The sequence below is a fragment of the Ailuropoda melanoleuca genome, chromosome 7 (genome assembly GCF_002007445.2).
Source record: "Ailuropoda melanoleuca isolate Jingjing chromosome 7, ASM200744v2, whole genome shotgun sequence".
In the NCBI taxonomy this organism is placed as follows: Eukaryota; Metazoa; Chordata; class Mammalia; order Carnivora; family Ursidae; genus Ailuropoda; species Ailuropoda melanoleuca.
In genome coordinates, this window is record NC_048224.1 from 64,979,363 (window position 1) to 64,999,973 (window position 20,611).

Genomic DNA, 20,611 nt, shown 5'->3' on the forward strand with positions numbered 1-20,611 from the left:
ATGATATAAACCACTTAAATTAGAAAGGAACAGTGCATTTCAAGAAGAAAAGTGGCATTAATTCCAAATAATAGATTAAAGGAATAAAAATAAGAGACAACCAGGATAAGCCGAGGAAGGCAAATTTAGCAAAATTTCTTATTTTACAACAACAACAAAAGTGGTATTCAGAAACTCTAACAACAATAGCTCTCTGGGAAAGGCACAATGTCAGTATGAAACAATTAAAATATGTGGAGAAATATTTTTTTAAAAAGATTTCATTCCAACTGACAATAGAAGCATTGAGGAGCACATGTGTTTGTCTCCAAAAAAGAATATAATTAGATCGTTGGGTAGCTAGTTGTAAAAAGGTGAGCGCTGTGTATTGCATTCTTTTTTTAAATCAACCTGATCAAATCATAGGAAATACAGGAAATTATAGTTTCAAAGTGGAAGGTAAATATGACCACTTTCCCTGTACTTTTTGTACAGGGAAAGGACAAAGGGTTGGAGATAAGAGTGGCAGGCACTGGGGCGCTGCCTGGCTCAGTCTGTTGAGCTTCCGACTCTTGATTTCGGCTCAGGTTGTGATCTCAGGATGGTGGGATCGCGCCCCGCGTCAATCTCCGCATTGGGCTCCACACTCAGTGGCGGGTCTGCTTGGGAGTCTCGCTCCCTCTCCCTCTGCCTCTCCCTTTCCCCACCCTTTAAGATTAATAAATAAATCTGTAAAAAAAAAAATGTATGATGACCCAATACAGTGATTACCAATGAATAACCTTTGAAATTACAGGTAGTCCATTTTCTCTTCTGAAATGTAAGTTTTCTTTTTTTAAAGTCTGTCTTCTTATTTTTCCAGCATCTCACTGTTTTCTTTCCCGTCATCCCTGAAACACTGAATTAGCCATTTACACTAAATAGTGACTCCTAAATCTTCCCCAAAGTACCACAAGAAACCACAAAATGCCTACATTCAGTAATCTAGTGATCAATTTAGTTTTTTATTGGTACAGCCACTCCAAAGGGAACATGAATTATCTTTCTAAAATGCATACACTTGCATGATCTCTATCTAAAAATAGAGAATGTGTGTGGGAAACATCCAAGTGATTACATTAATTACATTCCAGATTTAAACTAACTGTGTTTTCATTTGTGTAGAGAATCATTTCATTTTGCTCATGTGAAAGGTCTATGGCCACCTCTCTTGAGGAAGTTGTAGCTTTGATTGGAGGGGCAGATCATTGATGTGGTTATTTTTTAATGCTTGAAAGTTTATCTCTCACAAAATATTTTATTTGATTTCACATTTCATTTGCCCAGAAAGCAAATACTTTTATTACTGTTATACTGACCTCTTCTGGAAAAGTCTTATAATGTCATCCTGATCATATGTTAGCTCTTTTTCTTTCTTCTTTCTCTCTTTCTTTCTTTCTTTCTTTCTTTCTTTCTTTCTTTCTTTCCTCTTTTTTTTTTGTTACAGTGCACTGTGGAATCTATATCATAAAAAGCATTGAGCTTGGTGTAACTATTCAGAGTTCAGTTAATTGAAGGCTAACTACATGCAGGTGCTGAGCAAGGAGTTCATTGTCTAGTAGCAAGAATATGTATATAAAGCAATGTTGGCGATGCAAATACAAATAACTATAAGTTTATAAACACATATAGAAAGCTGATAGTGAGATATGAACAGACTTTTAAAAGTTAAATGCTCATTTGAAAGAAAAGGATGGGAGGTAACTCAAGTCAGATTTAGGCAGGCACCCAATGGCATTTAGTTTTTTACAGAGCCTAAAGGATGCGGGCAGGGGAGACAGACAGGGCCCAGTTGTAATGGTGCATGTACCCTGTCAAGAATGTGGTACCCCATCCTGAAGGGTCGTTGAAGGTCTTTAAGCTGGGGCGTGATGCAGAAAGAACGACCTGTTCTCCGCGTTTCTCTGGCAATCCCAGAGTCTAGAACGGAACGTGGCAGAACCTGAAAGCAGAGTAGCAGGTACTGAGCACCAGGAGAGACCTGCTGGTGAGCCCACCAGTCGGATGGGGACCCAGAGAGAAAGGAGCAGGCAGAACAGGAGACACCGCGGCTTAGTGACTGGTGGGCTGGTTAGTGAGGGAGTTCCCAAATCAGTCAGCAGTAACTTTGTGGAGGATGGAGTCCTAAACTGAGAAAGGAAGGATGAACAAAAGAGCAGGTTTGGGGGGATGATGAGTTTAGTTTGGGAGGAGAGTGTGAGGTGGTCTGGGGGGATTTCGTCATAGGAGCTCACATCTACAGTTAGTACCCAAAGTCTCAGGAACTATAAAAATAGGACCACTGTATATTGATCAACTTGGGCTGGGTCCAAACATTGTCTAGTATATTTCACTAGTACATTTACTCCCCAGCTCTTCACTATTTCTCTCTTCAAACTTTCAATTGTCTCATCCCCATCATCCCCCATATCCTTCCTCCAGAGGCAAACTTACCTTTCGCTTCAAATCAAAAACAAAAATAATTAGTCCAAAATGAACGGTATCTCTACTAGTAATACCTTGTTTTCACTAGATCTAAAAGTGGTCTCCCCAACCCAGTGTCTTAGGCAGCAGGACTGTCTGCCCCCAGGCAGAAGTGAGGTAGGAGGGCAGGATTGCTCACTGAGGAAAGGGGGAAGGATAGGGTGAATCCCAGAAGGATCCTAGAGTTACGTAAGACCATGCTAAACTTAAGAGCCTAAGGACTTTCTTCTTTTTCTGTTTTTTTTATTTATTTTATTATGTTCAATTAGCCAACATATAGAACATCATTAGTTTTTGATGTAGTGTTCAATGATTCATTAGTTGCGAATAACACCCAGTGCTCACCACAACACGTGCCCTCCTTAATACCCATCACCTGGTCTCACCCCATCCCTGCACCCCCCTCCTTTCTGTAATCCTCAGTTTGGTTCCCAGAGTCCAGAGTCTCTCAGGGTTTGTCTCCCTTTCTGATTTTTTCCCATTCAGTTTTCCCTCTCTTCTCCTGTGGTCCTCTGCGCTATTCCTCATATTCCACATACGAATGAAACCATCCGATAGTTGTCTTTCTCTGCTTGACTTATTTCACTTAGCATAATCCCCTCCAGTTCCATCCATGTCGATGCAAATGGTGGGTTATTCATCCTCTCTGATGGCTGAGTAATATTCCATTGTATATATGAACCACATCTTCTTTATCCCTTTGTCTGTTGATGGGCATCTCAGCTCTTTCCACAGTTTGGCTATCATGAACATTGCTGCTATGAACATTGGGGTGCGGGTGCCCCTTCTTTTTTTTTAAATTGAAGTACAGTTAACACACAATGTTACATTAGTTTTAGGTGTACAACATAGTGATTCAGCAGTTGTATACATTACATAGTGTTCATGGAGATAACTGTAGTCACCATCTGTCACCATACATTATTACAATAGTACTAACTATATTCCTTATGCTGTACTTTTCACCTCCGTGACTCATTTACAACTGGAAGTTTGTAATTCTTAACCCCCTGTACCTATTTCAGCCACACCCCCCTACTCCCCTCTGGTGACCACCAGTTTGTTCTCTTTAGGTATGATCCTGTTTCGGTTTGTTTGCCATGCCCAAATCAGCTCTATAACCTTGAAAGAGCTATTTTACATCCAGTGGACTGTTTAACTAGATTGTTTCCTTTAAGGTCTCTTGTAGATTTAAAATGCTATGAATCCACTGAAAACATATACACCGAGATGTGTATAGGTGAGTTATAAGCTAAACCTAGCCTTACATTAAAAACTTTGAAGATCTTATTTTAATAATTTCAACTATTCTATAAAATGAAAGATGATTTTCTCTAAGCCCTTCCCCTGAAGGACTGAAAAGAAAAGTTGCTAGTATTAAATGTATCTGTAGATGTGAATGGAGATCAAATCCATAACTTGACTAACATTTTGCAAAGCAATCCACAAAACATTGAAAAGTTCATCGCTATAAAACCAATTTACTGATTGATGAAAAGGTCCCTCAATATGTAACCTTTAAATGTGTGACATTTCAACCAGAATATTGAGTTAGGAGTTTCAAATTTTGACTTTTCAGACACATACTGATACAAACATACATCTCATATCATCATCATTAAGTATTATATATATTTTATATATGTATATATGATAGTTGTGCTGTAATTTTATTTCTAAATTGCTGTGACAGGGAAAATATTAATGTGCAGAGAGTTCATGAAAGATTTTTTAGAGTCTTATAAATAAATGTGTGATTAATTGAAGCTATATCAGCTTTTAATTTAAGGCCTGCAGCTGTTGGTATGAGAAGCATCAAATGTCAAAAGAAGTTAGAGTTATGAATAAATAGATTAAGAGAAAAGGTCTCCTGAGAAGAAAATAAAATAAATATTAAACATGTGGTTTATCATTGCACTGCTTCTCCTATTCAAGGTTTAGTGTTAAAATACAAATTTCAAATATATCATTTAATCTGTTAATTCATGCTGCTCACCAGGCTATATAAAAATAATGCAAAATAAAAGGTGATTAAAAAGCTTGATATTTCTTTTGTTTACATCTTATGAAAATGAATGATCTGCTATTCTTTTTAAATAAAGATAAAACATCAAGATTGCATTGTCACAGTCACACCCTTTGTTAAACTCAATATAAATTTAATTTACTGGAAAAGAACTGTCATAATTTTAACAGGCAGAATTGATTTACCTTCTCTTTATTAGATGATCATTAAGGCTTTCTTCTCAACTATTAAAGTTTTTTGCTTCAAAAGAGGCCTAAAGAAAGTGATTTTTAAGGAGTGAATTTAAGGAATTTAATACTAATAAAGTCCTAAGTTCTAAATGTTGCATGTTGATTTGAAATAATTTCCAAGAGACTTTGTCAACATTAAATTATACTGGAAGCTAGTCTGGTTTTTGCTATTCATTTAAGGTAAAGTTTATTTTAGAAAGTTATAATTACATAAGACTATCATGATTCAGGATTTAAATGTTGGTTTTGTAAGAACTTTTTTTTTTTTTTGGCCCACTTAGAGCGGTGTCCTGGAATTGGTGCCCAAACAATTTTAAGTGTGGTATGAGCTGTTTATGTCACTGAGTAAAATTAGCTACGCCTGTTGCTAATACGAGGGGATGAAACATGAGACAAGGCCAAGCACGTGAGAGCCTTTTCTTCCATGCATAGTCGGTGAAGCCTGAAGCCCCAGATCCTTCACTCATTCTGCAAGTACGGGGAAACTTGGAAACATTGTGTCTCTGGTAGAGCTGAAGCTGACTGTGGCTACTTCCCCAGTGGGCTTTTTAATACCTCTAAGGTAAGTCATCAGTTTTAACTTGGATTTTAGATCATTACAATGCACAACTTAAAAACCAAATAGGTACAAGAGTTCTTGGTTTTTTTCTCTTCGTAGGTGACATAATAGTTAATAAATTCCATTTAAAATGTTGAATACATTTCTCTCAAAATGATTATATATAAGTTTCAATAAAATTTAATATAACTTCTCATTTCCACTCTTTGACTACTAACATGCTATGTATTTTTCACGCAATTTGTATTTCTAATGTTTCTAATTCTTAGAATTCCATGATAGCATTTCTCTGTTATTGGGAATTAAATTGTATACTATAGTTAATCTAGAGAAAATATAATCTTTAAGATTACCTGTTTCTAATTCTAGTTTAAACTTTTGTGGTGGAACCACATTTCATTTACATTTTGCCTACGGTTCTGTCACAGGCATTAAAAACTAGATTAAAATGAAAGAGAGCAAGAGTCCCAGTCGTTTGATAAATTGAGAATAAGCAAAACAAGAGCAAATTACCAACTTCGGCTTCCCAACTATTCTTGGAGTAAAAAAAGGAGAGAATAGTTCTCTCCTAAAACCTGGAAAACAAAGTGTTGCTCAAAATCCATATCAAAAAGTTAATATAGAGTAAAAGGTAAACATATGCCAACACTTCGGCCTACTCAAGTTGTCAGCTCTTTGTGTTTCCTAATATGGAGCAATTGGAAAACAAGTTTAAAGGGAGGCACAGAAAAAGATAATAAGGGAAAATAGAACTCAACTGGCTGAAGGATGTGCCAGCAGGATGGAGTAACTCACTAGTACAAAATGTACTGTTTAGTTTTACTTATTTTCTTGGAAACATTTTGCAGAAATAGGTACAAAGAGGCACACTCAGAGAATTTCAAGACTAATGGTTCAAGTTGGTGTTAGTTTTATAGGTTCTAGAATTTATCTAAGGTTTTATTTCAAAGCCAAATGAAAAGTAATATTTCAGCATATTTAAATGTCAAATTCCAAAGACTGACAAATCCAAGTTTCCAAAAGAGGCTGGCTAAGCTTGCAGTTGTAGGTGCCAAGGGCAGGCCACCCCAAAATGTAAGAGTCACTTAAGAAACAGCCAGTGAAAAAACAATCTGACCCCCCACTCCCCAGCATTTGTCTCCTGAAAGCAAGAAATCAGTCTCCCATGTGAAAGGTGCCCTCCCTGTAGCAGGAGATAAGGAGACCTCCCTATCACCAGAGGTGGGGAACTGAAAGCCAAGAAGTCTGTACAAAAAAATCCTTATTACTTTCTTTTTTTTTTTTTTTTTAATTTTATTTTTTTTTTTTTTTTTTTTNCCATAGTCTCTCATGTTTCATTCCCCCCTCTTATTACTTTCTACTAATTTACTCTCCCAGCCCAAATTCTGTTTAGAATTCCTTAGTAATGGAAGCTCCCAATGTTCAGTTTTCTTTGTCCTGTCAATTCCCTGCAGATTTATGGTCCCTTTCTCTAAAAAGTATAAAAACTGCCTGCCTGGGTTGTTTATTTTTCTTTAAAAAGATTTTATTTATTCGTTTGACAGACCGCAAGCACACAAGCAGGGGAAGCAACAGGCAGAGGGAGAAGCAGACTCCCTGCTGAGCAAGGAGCCTAATGCGGGTCTTGATTCCAGGACCCTGGGATCATGACCTGAGCTGAAGGCAGACACTTAACCCACTGAGGCCACCCAGGTGCCCTGGGTTTTTTCTTTAGTTCTCCACCTTGTTATTGGGCCTCCGGCTGCATGTAGTAAACCTTGGGCTTTGTTTTGTTTTTTCTGTTAATATGTCTCATATCAATTTAATTCTTAAACTTCCTGGAAGACCTTAAAGGGTAGAAGGAAAAATGTTTCCTCCCTACACAATTAAAATGCTGAAAATAAAATGGCTCCATATTGCCTGTGAAAATACACACTTTCTAATCATTGCATTGCTGTTGACTATGAAAATCAAATAGTAATTGTAAATTATGAATGGTTGTCCATTTAGTTTAATATTACATATTGTGTAGGACCTGTGGTTCTCCCTTTGCTCCCTCTTCTGCTTGGCTTCTCACAGACCCTTGCTGCTTCTCAAATGAGCCCAGCCTGGCTAAGGGCTAAGCCCGCCATTGGTATGGTTTCCTCATTAGAGGGAAAAAACTACAGTCCCAAGGATGATTTTGCTACTTGTCCATTCTTCGGAACCTGCCTCTACCCCTCTGCCCTTCCCTCCCCCTCTTCTTCCCCACCTAAACAGCATCTGCCTTGCTTCATGCTTCCCTGGACCTACTGCGAGGCCAGATATTTCCATGCTGTCCCCATGAGTGTTGTGGTTTTCCTCATCCACTGGATGGGCCATTTCAGACTGCAACTTCATTTTCAATTTTATATGTGTTTATGCCCTAGCAAAATTTATGATACAGAAGTATTTAGTAATTTGTGGCTTTGCAAAAGTCTCAAGACTTCTTTCAAAATCCCTCAAAATATCAAAGTCTACTTGACATGGGTATGACAGGTGTGCAGCATACTACTGATGAAAAATTAGCTTGGGATGGCAGGAGGGTTTGCTTACACCCAACGGATGTGTGCTTCATCCTAAAGCCATGAGGTGCCATTTGAGCATTTACAACAGAAAAGCATCAGGGACAGATTTATTCTTTGGGACACTCACTCTGGTTGCCATGGAGGATGGATTGGCGGCGTGGGAGAGGGTGGAGGGAGGAGTATGGAAAATCCAAAGACAGCTTCTGTTGAGGACTGAGGAATGAAGGGAGCCCAGGAAGAAGCCATTGCTGTGGAGATGGATACCTTGAAACCTAAACTCACCTTTGTGACTATGTCAACTTCCTTTGGCACATTCTCAATTGGTTTTGCTTGTGAATCATCCCTGAAAAACATACTATTGATGAGGAGGCAGTGAATACAAGTTCAGACTGTGGAGTCAGAATGCCACTTTCCAGCTATATAACCTTGTTTGTGTGAATTGCTTAACTGCCCTCAGTCTCAGTTTCCTCATTTGTAAAAATAGGAATAATCAGTTTCTACCTCCTGACGTTATAATGAGTATCAAATTCAGCTCATACGAAACATGTAGAAAGTGTCTGACTTGTTGGTAAGCAGTAGCTCTCCTCATCCTCCTCCCGCTCTCACACCTTCTCAGCATCACCAATAATGAGGAAACGCATCATCTCTTATGCTCACCCCCACTAACAGGGGGGTCAGGGAGGAACCTCAGTATGGCGAGTATTGGGATTTCGAACCTGCTTCTCCTGGACCCCAGCAAGTCACCACAAGCCCTCTATAGAAGATTCCAGACTGAGGCTGTTACCCCAGTAGGAAATGTTCTCTACACACAGTCAGGGGTGCTAAGGAGGAAATATGCCTTCCAGAACACAAATAGAAAACCCTCCCTGATACTTTCACTAATTTACTAGAAATCCTTGGTGCCTTCAGTAGTTCTGAAGGAAAAAAACTCAACTGACTGTTTGGGTTTCCTATGAACATTTTCCTTTCATAAAACATTTTAGATCTTAATGAAAATTGCATATAAAATATTCTAAAATGTTAATCTTGGTAAAACATAGAAGTCTGCTGTCCCTGTACTGGCCTGCATTTGAATATCACTTTAAATCCTCACATTTCAATCCTGAAGAAAAGGTGTCTACAAGATAGAAGTGAATCGTGACCTTGAAGTTCTCTGAAACTTCTTAATGAACTGTCAAAGCAATCAGAAAATTGCATATACACCACATTTGATAAGAAACTTAATTAGGTCTACCTCAAGAATCCCTTTTTGCCCTAAATCTTTCATATGGAGACTTGTAACTATAAAGAATCTCTGCTTGATTGATACATTTAAATAACTTTCTTTTCTTAAAATTTGTCGTTAATTTTGTGTAGCTATTTCTCAGAGTTAGAATTTAGTTAAATGCTATTTTTAGGAACTAGGCAAATAGGTTTTGAGGGGAAGGGGTTATAGAGCTTCTTTGCCTGAAATTTTCAGTTCAGTTATAAAACTCCAAAGACTTAACAACATAGATGACAGGCTTTTTTATTCTGTTTCGTTAAATGCAGCTTCCATGTGTAAACTTTAAGAATATTCTGAACTCTGTATTCCTTTGTAAACAATGTCAAACTTAAGAGTCATGACTATACTAGGGTGGACTGAGGTCCCCTTCACAGGGCTGGCACAGGGACCGGCTACTAAATGGCTAGTAAGGGTTTGCCATTGCCCACATCTCAACCCAAATCTTTGTGTCTAGCTTCTTCTCCCACCCTAATCAGCTGCTCTCATTGCCTGACACATGCCTCTCAGAGAACATTCCCTTAATAAATCACTTGTATGAGAATCCTCACCTCAGGTTCTACTCAGGGAGCCTGACCTAAAATAGATAAAATTGAGCAATGTTCTACTGAGAAATCCATCAGTGTATCTGACTGTTCACTTGTTAAAATCCCAATTTTTCCAACAACCGTTGTTTAGGCAGGCTTCCCCAGGAAACACTCTTGAGCTGGAGATTTACATGCCAGTTCACACGAGAACATCTTCAGTAAAAACACCTGTAGGAAACTGAAGGCAGCCAAACTGGGGAGAACGACTGAGTGGCAATGTAGTTGCCACAGAGCTAGGATGGCCCTCAGAGTTGTCCTGGAATTGAGGAAGGGGCCTGGGCTTTCGCACCCCTGCTGTGATCAAATAGTAGATGTGGGACATACACGGTAGGTGGGGTGGCTCGGTGCCATCAAAAGTAATTCTCATCGTCCATTCTCACTCCTGGCAACTGGAAGAATGAGGGCCTTGGTTCTGGTGTGACCAGGGTGTCACACCCCTATTGTTCACCCTGGCATCACTCAGATTACTTCATGTACCTAATTTTGGAATAGCCCACCCTCCAACCAAGATTCTAATCAGTCTCTTGCCCTGAAGGAACATCAGTGGGATGAACTACAGGCTCTGTGGCTGCAGCTGGTCTCCAGATGGCAAATGATACTCACCGTCTCTCCTCCCACCCCCACCCACCCATTCATCCCCACCTAATACCTTTGTCAGTCTATGGAGCCAACCTTGTGTGATGACCCTGACATTCAATTCTTAGGGGTCTGAGCCATTGGTCATCATGCCCTTCTTTATCAGCCATTGTCTGAGCACTTGTCCATTTACTATCAAAAATGGTCAAGGAATACCAAGAAATGTTCTGTTGGTCCTTCTGCGTGACGGTCTTCCCAGCCAGGAATGGTGCATCCTTTCCTTCTAACTGCTGTCTTGATGTGAGGAGCTGAAGCAAATGGATGGGAGCTTGAAGATTAATGGGAGTCATGTTGTACTCCCTGGTAGAAGCATTTCCCACTGGGAACAGACTTCTAAGTCCACGGAGCCCATAGTTGTGGGGATGGGAGGCACAGATTTCCCACCTTCATCATTAAAAGTGATGGTGAGAATGACTACTCCAACTCTCACCCTTGGTCGATGTGTTCTACCCATTGAGGAGGCAGGGTCACAATGGTTGTTGATAGGAGACATGCAGACAGCATCCTGAGGCATTACCCACCCTCACAAGGAATCTCCAAGCTGGGGCCTCAACAGCAACATCAAAAGCTTGTCCCATCCCCTTCTCAAGCCAGTAGCTTCTGGGACATAGAATCAGTGATGAGAACAGTAAACCCATAGTCAAGTGCCACAGTGCTTTTGCTGTGAAGTGGATCATTTGATTCACTGAAATGTCATGGGGAGTCCCATACCAATGGATCCAACATCTGTAAGTCCTCAGATGGTCAAGCTGGCCACAGCCATGCAGGCAAAAAAGAAAAGCCCATACCCAGCCTAGATGTCAGTTCTGGTCACAATAATATAATTGTCCTGCCATTGAGTGCCTGCTTGGGCATGTTGGGGGATGGTGCTATATCAAGGTTCAGCATTGGTGTCTGTTGTTGGCAATTTAGACATTCAGTAGTGGCACTAGCTAGATCATCCTTGCTGAGGGGGAACCCTTGCTGGGCCCATTCATGGCCTCTATACCAGCTATTATGGCCACTCTGATATTGAGCCCACTATGGGAGCACTAGTGTGGGTGATGATGAGCTGGTTGGTGTCAGCTGGTTATTCCAGATAGTCATCCAAATAGTCACCCTGGCTATTTGGTGCCTTTTGCACAGTGGACACTCTGGAGGATGTTAATGTGTGAAACAAAGGTCTTTGCCCTTTGTGCCCTGAAGGTCCACCCACAAGCTCTTTCACAGATCTCTTTGTCCTCCCTCTTCCAGACTTCCCCTTCCAGGTCCTAATGAACCAATCAAGCTATTCACCTCCATCAATGAAACTGTATATATTCCAACCTCAGCTGATTTCTGTTTCCATGAAAAGTGGATGAGCAGGCACACTGCCTGAAGCTTTGTGCTCTGGAAAGATTTCTTCTCAGCACCTTGACTGGGCTGTGGTCCACAGCAGGCCTTTTGTGGCTTGCACGAACATATTCAGCCAACCCACCCCAAAACCAAGTTTGGCCTTTTTCCACTTCTGCAGGCTGGTCATAAGGGACAGCCCTCAAAGGCCAGGGGACTGAGATGGGGGAGAGGTGGTGGGTGACATGGAACTATGAGTCACTTGTGTAAGTAGGCTACTTGTGCCTTCTGCCTGGCTCTAACTTTCTAGGAGAAAGTTCTAACTTTCAGGAGATTGCTGTTGGCTCCTGACATTGTTATGCCTTGGTGTAGGTCTAACAAAATTCAGGTCATGATGGGAAATGCTGGCTACATGGCCACTTGGTGTCTCATGGTCAAGTGCCTTATCTGCATGAAGGCCCAGTAGTATTTAAAGAAATATTTTTCAGATGGCATATAATTTTCTGCTACAGATGGCATGTCCTTATTCCAAAACACTAGAGATCTACATTGTGATTCTTTCACAGGCTTGCCCTTTCCTCGTTGTGTGGTAGCCCAATTGCATGGCCTTGGGCTCTGTTGGAGCAGGACTGGCTGAGTCCTTGCTATGTACTCTTGTTCTGGTGTTGCAGGTGCCTCCTTCTGGGGACTGAGCCTCTCTTCAGTCAAGGGTGTCCCCATATGGAACTTGAGCAAAGAGTTGTGATTTTTATAGTGGCCAGTGGCCTTCAGCCTCCTAATCATCCATCCTTGATGTCTCTTGTTGCATAGATGGAGAGAACTCCCTTGGCACTTGCCCATCTATCTTCATCCTTTTCAACGACTAGTCTGGCACTTCTGGCTTTTGTCTTTCACTATATAAGCCATCACTTTCTCCAAGCTTTTGAGGGCCAACCTAGCAGTTTATTAATGCCACCTTCCAAGACCCTTTGTCATGGTGTTAAGTTCTGTATCATCAGAGGATGCTCTAATGCCAAATGCTTTTTTTTGTCCACTTTGTATCTTCCTTGATCCATCCCCTCAGGACTCAGTTCCAGTTATGCTGTCACCTGCTGACACCTTGGTAGGACCTTCTGGCCCTTTGGATATGGTCCCTTTATTCCCTTATCAGACCCTGCCTTTCCCTACCTGGTTATGTGGTGACTTAACCCCACTATTGGTCAACTGGCCTGGAGAGAACAGCCAAGTGGCAGGTTATCACAATATCATCAAGTGGGAGGGAGGAATGGGCCACTCTGCAGACCCAGACATTCCAGGGGCATCTAAAGTTTCCAGTTCCTTAAGTGCATTGGCCCAAATGTCTCATTTCAAGTCTCACAGCTCCACTCCCACCCTGCTGGGGCTCTGGTTCTGACAGAGCAGCCTTGCCTGGGTTGAGAATTCCATCTTCTTTGGTGCTCCATGACTCTTACAAAGGCTGGATCCTCTGCTCACTCTACCCTTCAATTATAGGAAACAAAAGTCTCTTCAACAATTGCCAGAGAGGCCCTCTGATTTTTACAGTTTGCCTGGCACCATCTCTGCCTCACATTGTCTTTCTCCAGTGCCTGGAAGAAGAGCCATCAATTCCATGGTCCTTATGATGATTGCTTCATCTGAAACCTTCCAACCCCTTATGCGTTGCACCCGCAAGTAAGTTTCCTCCCACTGGTGTTCCATCCTGTTCAGCACCAGTGATGCCACCAATGTGTGCTGTGGCATAGCTGGTATTCCATGAACTGCCAGAAACAGGGTCCTTGTTGCCAGTGATTGACAGGTGATCCAGCTCCAAAATACCATTTTACATTTGCTTCCCCAGACTACTTCTGGCCACCAACTCTACTACCTGTGCTTTGATGGGGACATGGGGATGGGGACAGGAGACTGAGATTTGCATAGAGGAAGTTCATTAGGAAGTATTTTTAGGAAAAACAGCTTTACGGGAGTGGAGGAAGCAGGAATGGGCAGAGGAAGAAGCTCAACTGTGATGCAGTGAAAACAGAAGCCTCCGTGATCCCACAGGGCTGCCTGGGGAGAGATGAGGGGTGGGGGATGATCTCTGAGTCAGACTGACCCTTCAGAGAAGACGTGAATGAAGGTGGGGGCCGAGCCCTCACGCCCCCAGACTGACCAGTCCTTAGCTGCCCTGGGAGGGGCATTGCTTTAGGCGAGTCTGCCCTCTTCAGCCAAAGACAGTTCCAGGGCAGGGACTTAGGTGTGTGCTGTGAGCAGGAAGCAGTCCTTGGTGACTGGGAGAGTGAGTTTCTTGGTGATGAGGGGAGGTCTGCGTGGCACACCACAGCATCTGCTAGAGTCGTCTTCAGGTTTTCTGTTATGACTATCGACTTGAGCATGAATTTTTAAAAAATAATTTTCTTTCTTTACATGTTTTACTTTTGTAGGTATGACCAAAGTATAATCCAGTAGAACAACTTAAAACTAGCATTTAATGGAGAATTCATCTTTGCATTATATCCATCCATGCAGTCATCAGATATTGGCAGTGTTCTAGGCAGTGAGACTGGCCAAGAACTCACAGGGGGAAAAAAAAAATCCTGCCCTTGTGAATATGGGACAAATAATATGGGGACATGGATGCAATATTTTTTGGATGTTGAGTAAGCTAGGAAACTGGAGACAGGAGAGAACAATTTGCCTTTCAGATTAATTTGCTTGGGTTCATAAGTAGGGGGATAAGTTAAAGTTTCCACAGTACCGCCAGGATAATTCCGCCTTAAATAGAGGCTAACGTCAACTAATTATCCCTTTACTCTCAATATAGACAAATTAGAGGTCATTATTATTTTGGAGATTACTTTGATTAAATCATATTCTGTTGTCAAAACATTTTAAAGGAACAAAATCATAAAATATTTCACAGAAAATACATAGCTAAGTCATTCATATAGTAATTTTAATAAATATGTATTTGAGTTTTGATTGACTCTATTAATAACATAGAGCTTTTCTGATATGATATGCATTGTATCTGTAATAATAGTTTCCAGAACCTTGTTAAGGTATGGCACCATCACATTCTATAAATACACATTCTTCAAAATGCTAGTATGATCTGGCTTCAAAGTCAAAAGACCATGAATTTTGTACTTAGTGTATAATAACAGCAAATATAACACTGCATGCTAACCATTATTCTAGAACAGTGCATTTTCCCTTTGGAGCTATGGGGACAAATTTCAGGGAAATACAAGCCTCCACATATGTAAGATTTATAAATATATTTGGGAATATATTAGAGCAAATGTTATAAGGTTAACAGGATTGATTGTGCATGTTAGGTGTCCAATGATATTTAAATGGTTTATTTGGAATAATGGTAATCAGAGGCATAATAACCTTTATAAAACTTATAATTTTCATGACATCAAATACATGTAATTCACCAATAAGCCTTACACTCCACCTGTTGTGAGAAAGATGCCAGTGGCTACAGGTATCAAGTGGTCCTTAAGAACCCTGGGAATCTCGATTGTGAGCAATAGGGGACTTAGAAGAAAACTATTACATTACCCATGATATTAGGGAAGCATTTTTAAGTTAGGATGCCAATAAACAGCACAGTGAAAACTTTATGTGTTAAAAATTTTTTTTCTTAAAAAACTGCATAATTAAACTCTATGTTTGATGATCCTTTTGTGTTGATATAACATTTGGAAAATGCTGTGTAATGAAATAGTCCACACATGTGTTGGTAGTTTCCGAGTGATTTGACAAAACACAAACTCAACAACAAGAACTTGGGGGAAGAAAAGATAACCATGTACTGTTTCCTAAAAGACTACATATTAAATCAAAAAATAAATCCTCGTGTTCATTTTGGATGAACAAAATCAGAGAAGTATATATTTTAAAGACAAGCAGATAAGCCACAATCAAATAATATCATGCCTTTCTCCTCCACTTTCGTTCAGGAGTCTTAATTGTAAGAAACTAAGAGTCTCCAAGTAAATCTTGTCCATGATTTCCTTAGAACTTTAATGGGATCACAGGTTGGAGTAGAATTTGGGGAAGGAATGCCAGTGCGAAGAAGGAAGAAAAGATAAAACAGCAAGGGGAACTCCAGTCTCCAGGGAGCAGGTGCAAGGATTAGAAAGAAATGTGGGTCTGTGGGCTGCATGTCATGGACAGAAGCAGGTGTCAAAGCCACAAAGCCCCTGTCACAGAGCTCTTCAAACATATTCCACGAAAAGTCAGGACTTGTCCTGAGACTAAGGTGATCAGGAGTCTGCTGTGAGGAGAAGCCTGCTGGGCCAGGTGAGTTGACCAGTTGACAGAACTGATCATCGTGAAGTTTTCATCCTAGAACTAAGTAAGGCATGTCTTTAGAACTCAGTCTGGTTTATATGAAAGCAAAAGTAGAAACAGTGCTTTTTTGATACTAATCTTCCTCCCATATTCAACTCATTTATCTTATCAGGGTAGAACTTTATATGATCTTGACCCTTAAAATGTGCTGTTCAGACACAAAGAATGCTTATGATTAACATTCATACTGGCAAATAGAGTCATATGCAGGATTGCTGAGATGTGAAATGAGGGAAGCGTCAGCCAATGACTTATGACATATGCCTCAGTTATCTCATTATGCCAATAAAAGGGTCTGGAAAATAGGGATGTGTAAATCTATCATTTCCCCCTTTTGTTTGATACATTCCAGTTCTTCTCTTAGCTATTCACGGACTTTCTGTTGAAGTCGGTAGGATCTCAGTTAAAGAATGGGTAAGAGAGATAATAGGATGTATGGATAAAGATGGAATGACTTACATTTTCAATCATAATGCTGTTTCCTAGACATGGAAATCTATTTCACAAGTACATTATAGATGAGAATGTATTTCATTTGGCTTGCCTGCCGGTAACAATCATATATAACTGAGTTCCTGCTCTGTCACAGATACTGCTCTAGGTTCTGGATATATGACAGTGAACAAAGTGTCCTTCCTGCCCTCATGGAGAGAAGAGTCTAAAGAGGAATAGACAATACAGAGTAAACAAATAAAGGTATCCTTATCCACCCTGAGAAATACTAGGGAGGAAATAACTAGGACTCAGTTATAAATTAGGACAAGACAGAAGATACACGGAAGGGGGCAGGTTGTTCATGAAAGACTATTTAAGTCAAGACAGAAGTGGCTGCCACGTGGTATGGACCAAATTTTCAGTCAGAAGGAACAATAGGTACAAAGGCTAGGAGATAGAAATAGCTTATTCTGTTTGAGAGATGGAAGGAAACCAATGTTGAGAAGGACAGAGTGGGATGAGATGGGACTGGGAAGGTTGGACACACCAGTGGAATGGAGCTTAGTATGAAGTGCAGCGGGAGGCCACTGAGTGACCTTCAACAGGGAGACATGGGGTCACTTTTGGGCTTCCAGTGGCTCCTCTGTATGGCATTTCATTAACATTTCCTTAGCTTTCACTGCAGCCAGCTATTAATCTCTCTCCACTTGATGTACATGCACTAAATCAGAGGTTAATGGTAGGTCTAAACCATGCCAAGAACGGGAACATATTTGGCATCAAATAACACCGGGTTTGGGTTAAGAAGCCAGGTCTCCAAATGTGGCGGTCTTTGTGATGCTACTTTAATGCGCGCACTTCTAATTGACATCAATACTGTTCTTGCTCAACCACTATTCTCTGTCTGATCTCTGCCAACTTCAATTTCTGGTTGTTAATATTACTCCTTAGGCAAATACTATATAATGACACCATAAAAGTCTCTGATTTCTGAGTTTATTTAATAAAAACAATGACAAAACACGAAGAAAAATGTTTGAATTGCCAACCTTTATAAACCTCACAGTTTTAAAATAAGCTTACATCTGAACTATGAAACAAAATATGATGTTTAAAACCACAGTTTTATTACCTAACATTTGTATGACCATGGGTTTGAGGTTTTCTTTTTCTTTAGAGTCATTCATTCATTTAATTAAAAGTTTCTTTAGGTCTCTTAGCTACTTAAAGGACGTTTATTCTCTTGGTTTGGTGTATTTTATAAAGAACTTTTTTTTTTAAATGGCAGAGTTTGCCATTTTATTTTAAAAGTCAATCCTATTGTAAAGAAGAGAGAACAATCCAATGACCCTTCTGATGTGTGTGTGTGTGTATTTATAATGTGGGAATATGGGCATAAGTGACTGTAACTTTGGATGAAATTGATAATTATACTCCACATACCTTGCTGTATTTACGTATCCAATGCCGAGCTGAGCAGCTTGGCTAAAAGATAAGGCAGATCTATTCTTCCAGTTATTTTATCATCCTAAATGTATCATAAAGTTGAGATGAGTATGGTAAATTTATTACTAACTTTAGTATTATCAAAAGATCATATATATATATATCAAAAGATAGACTTGTATAAATTCTGTAAATCTGAAAAATACAGAAAAACATTTGGGAAATGCAATTTTCAATGAAAAAAGTAGAGTATGGGGTAAATTATTATTAACTATTTTTAAATTTCACTCTTTTTTTCTATGCATATACATTTTGATATGTATTTCAATATTCTATCGTCTTCATTTAGCACTCTCATTAGCATTTCCCTAGGATATTGTCTTGCTTCCAAGCAGTTAATTCTGTCATACTGTAAGGATCCAATAAATTCATTACTCCTCATCATTTATTTAGTGTCCAGTTTTTCACCATCATAGTTAATGCTACAATACATACCCTTGAAACATAAATCTTCATTTTCATTCATAATTGTTTCTTTGGATAAGTTTCCAGAATTGAAAGTGATGTGTTTGTTTGAGGTTCTGGGTACATAGCGCCAAGTACTTGTCTAAGAGGATTATGTTCACTTTCACACTCACCAGCAGAGTGGTACCATGCTCATTTTTCAAACACTTTGCCAGTATTGGCTACTATCACTTTTTAAATCTCCCATAGTCTTTGCAGACTGCCCCAGCACTTGTGTTTATCTACATTCCTTTGGTACACAGTGAAGTTGAACTTTTTTCTGTGGGTATTATTGGTCATTTTTGTTTCTTTGATGTATGTGCAAGGCTTTGCTCAAGTGTTATTGGATTATTTATATTTTTTAAGGGTATCAGTGCTGCCTTATCTTTAAGACAAATGTTTTCCCCAATTTATTATCAGTCATTGCAGTCTCCTCCCCATTACCCTTTGTTTTCCTAAATGTTTGTGTACAGTCAGAGTGATGCAACTGGGAGGCCAGAAATACAGTGGGAATTAGCTAATTAACATGGGAATTAGCTATCTTTTGGAAGTCAGAAAGCAAATGGAAAGAGAACTTTTCCATCCCATGGTTCTCAGTGCTAGCATGACCTAGTCCTCTTTAACTGATAAGCACACTAACTTCTTCCTTCCCTGGAAGAGTTGCCCATGTATACTGGATATCTCTTATTTCTCACTTTCCATTTATTCACTTATCACCTCTGTGTGGGGTTTTGTTTTAGACTCTATTCACCTTTCTCTATTTGTTCTTTTGTAATGATCTTGTTTTTCATACTGAAGCATAAAACTATGCTTTATATCCAGTAAGTCCCAGTCTCCATACATTCATTTGTCCAATGCATACTCAGTGATTGCCTGTTATGTATGCATATCTCCTACTGGCCATGGTTATATAGCCTTGCAGTTGACTACTCTTGTGAATTGCCTTGTCATTTTAATGGGTGGTGTAACATGATAGTACCTGCTGCGTAATAAGAAATTATGCTGCTTGGACTTCAGAGCTATGTCCCACGGTGTGAAAGGCAGTTTTTGAGACTGTCAAAAATAATTTTCCTGCAGTTTTTCGATTGACATGATGGGTGCTACTAGAGGTTTGGAAAGCCCCCAGTCAGCATGCCCTGTGGCCTGGGAGGACCTAACTCAAAGCAGAGCTCCATCTTTAACACTCAGATGAATCTCCCTTGGGGAAATGAAGGGATGGCTTGGGAGCTGTGCCCATTGGACCTCCTCCACCCATTCCTTGTGGTTGTGGCAGGAAAACATAATCTGAATCATCTGCCTGTGTCTGAGTGAGTGTAATCATCAAGCCTCGACCCCAGGCCTCTTAGCATTTTTCAAAGACTTTGGTTTTTGTTTTATCCATTATTATGTAATGCACTTCTAATTTTACTCTATTATCAAAAGACCTAAGAATTTGTTTGAAACAAATCCAGTGGCATTTCTTCATAGTTCCTTCGGAACTAGTATGTTATCAGATTTTGCAAATGTTACATGTATGCTGTAAAGAATAAGCACTTCCCAGCCGGGCTCCATACATGTCCATTTAAGCACATTTCAATTGTATTGTCCAAGTTTCATATAGCACCACTCATTTTAGAGGGCTTGATCTATCGATAGACGTATGCTAAATTCTTCCACTGTGATAATGGCTTTCTTCATTACTTTTTGAACTTATTTAGTTTTAATTTCGTGTATACAGATGAGTAGATATACATAAAAGTAGGTAAATCAGGATGTTTGTTAGATGCATACAAGTCAAGCATTTCGACAGCCTCCTGGTGAATATAATTGTATAACTACAGTGTTACAGCAATACCCCACCATAATGTGCATGTAATTATGAGAGTTCAGATATAACATAAATGGCGGATGGCGCCTGTCCTCTGCTCCTGCCCCGTTGTTGAGAAATAGCTGAAGTTTTCTTTTTTTTAATTTTTTTTATTATATTATGTTAGTCACCGTACAGTACATCCCTGGTTTCTGATGTAAAGTTTGATGATTCATTAGTGCACCATGCAATATGTACCCTCCTTACTACCNGCACCATGCAATATGTACCCTCCTTACTACCCATCACCAGTCTATCCTATTCCCCCACCCCACTCCCCTCTGAAGCCCTCAGTTTGTTTCTCAGAGTCCATAGTCTTTCATGCTTCATTCCCCCTTCTGATTACCCCCCTTTTCTTTATCCCTTTCTTCCCCTACCGATCTTCCTAGTTCTTATGTTCCATAGATGAGAGAAATCATA

At 39.8% G+C, this 20,611-nt stretch overlaps 1 protein-coding gene across 4 annotated transcripts in view; it reads left to right on the top strand.

The window, feature by feature from the left end:
- SGCG (sarcoglycan gamma) overlaps window positions 1–20,611 on the top strand; it is a 133,004-nt gene that overhangs the window by 20,378 nt on the left and 92,015 nt on the right. The window contains exons 2-3 of one of the 4 annotated variants that reach the window (XM_011226789.3): window positions 5,019–5,059; window positions 5,170–5,299. The exons of 2 other annotated variants lie outside the window; for them this stretch is intronic. The gene's annotated coding sequence lies outside the window, so the exon portion shown is untranslated. Of the gene's footprint in view, window positions 1–5,018; window positions 5,300–20,611 lie in introns of all 4 variants that reach the window. One more of the 4 variants, XM_019801195.2, reaches the window with a different exon arrangement.